Genomic DNA, 1780 nt, shown 5'->3' with positions numbered 1-1780 from the left:
TCAGTTTGGCTATTCCTTCCTCCATTAGATCTATAGTTTACAGTTACCATCTTCTGATATTAGATTTAATATAAAAACAGTTGAGATTAATTTAAGTTGAGCACCTTTTCTGTTACCATCTTCTGATATTAGATTTAATATAAAAACAGTTGAGATTAATTTAAGTTGAGCACCTTTTCTGCACTTCTTGATAGGTTTCCTTCTTTTTGAATGGCAATGTCTAGAAATAGCCCATTTTACTGTGATGTTCATTGAGCTCACTACAACCACCGTGCACAACATTTGCTTCCTTCATCCCTAAATAAGAAATGCCTATTTGACTCCATTTTTTAAGAATAAAGTACCCTAGGGATTGAACTCCACATTGCTATTATTTCAACCGACCTCTTACTTTCAATGATTTTGTTACATTGAACCAGGAGCATGGCTAATAGGTTGGTTCCTATTACTATGCAACACCTACAAGAACATTATTTACAGTTAAAAACAATTACTGGTCTGGTTAGTGACGTTGTAGAGGTATTATTTTGAACACAACTGTTTATACAAAAGTACATCTCAAAATGGACAATAGAGATGTAGAGCAAAGTTCCTTGATCAGCCTATGGAAGAGTTTGATCATTAACATAATAAATAGGACATAACTTGGCTACCATGGACAGTAGAGTATCGTCCACCTTAGTCATATCAATTGTTGTCTTGAATTCTAAAATATAAGAGAACTGTAAGATTTAGAGGAATAAAGCATGCTTCATTGGACAATCACCAAAATGTCTCGACTAAAACTAGAGAAAAGGCACATGAGAGGACTCCTGCATCTGCTTGTCCCTTGTCTGTTTCACATCTTGCTTCAGTAGCTTTACTTGTTTGGTTTGTTTTTCTATGATCTGAACTTGGGTATGTATGTCTCATATTACAAGATTATGACTGTATAAGACCTTGTCTAAATATTTAGCAACATATTCTATGTGAGAGTGCTTTGGAAAAATTATGCATCTGATCAAAAGTCCTAGTATAAGAATGACATTGAGCAATAAATTATAGATCGTTTTTTTATTGAATGTTTTACAAAAACATTTACCTTACTAAATAAAGTAGAAGATTTTTAGACAATCTGGTTGTCTTTGGCTGTTTTTTAATGCATCGGTGCAGTAAATTAATCAATAAAATTCTGTGATGTACTAATCATCTGTTGTGGTCTTGCCTGATGATGCAGAGATCCCCCCCCCCCCCCATGTGACTACAAGAACAACAGGACAAGAGAAGTTTAGAAATATTTTTTTAAGACTTATTGTCACCATGCATCGGTAAACCAGCTTGAATATAGAGCCAGGGCTGCAACAGATTGTTTTAGATCCAAGCCTATCCATGTGTTGGAATGGCCTAGTCAAAGTCCAGAACCAATACCAATTGAGAATTTGTAAATTGACGTTGATTTGAAAATTAAGATTCACAGACATATATATATATATATATATATATATATATATATATATATATATATATATATATATATATAAGCATCAATTTGGTCTAAAGACATACCCCAAAAGAGTTGGGGTGGTCCTACAAAGTGTTGACACATGGGGGCTTGAATGCCAATGCATGCTGTACTTTTCAGATTTCTTACAAAAAAAGTGAAAACCATGTATCATTTTGCGTTCACTTCACATGCACTGCTTGCACTACGTGTTGATCTGTCACATAGAAGTCCAATAAACACTGAAGCTTGTGCTGGTACAGTGACAAAATGTGAAGAACTTTAAGAGGTGTGAATATT

At 34.1% G+C, this 1780-nt stretch overlaps 1 long non-coding RNA gene across 1 annotated transcript; it reads right to left on the bottom strand.

Moving 5' to 3' along the window:
* Nucleotides 1-240, bottom strand: LOC118566414. Its single transcript, XR_004932992.1, has 2 exons — nucleotides 174-240; nucleotides 1-104 (listed from the first exon to the last, which is right to left on the bottom strand). It is a non-coding gene; the product is annotated as an uncharacterized LOC118566414 (long non-coding RNA).
* Between the last annotated feature and the right edge of the window lie 1540 nt (nucleotides 241-1780).

Source organism: Fundulus heteroclitus, chromosome 16 (assembly GCF_011125445.2).
Source record: "Fundulus heteroclitus isolate FHET01 chromosome 16, MU-UCD_Fhet_4.1, whole genome shotgun sequence".
Taxonomy (NCBI): domain Eukaryota; kingdom Metazoa; phylum Chordata; class Actinopteri; order Cyprinodontiformes; family Fundulidae; genus Fundulus; species Fundulus heteroclitus.
Note: the sequence above shows the minus strand (reverse complement) of the source record. Positions and strands in the feature narration are given on the sequence as shown.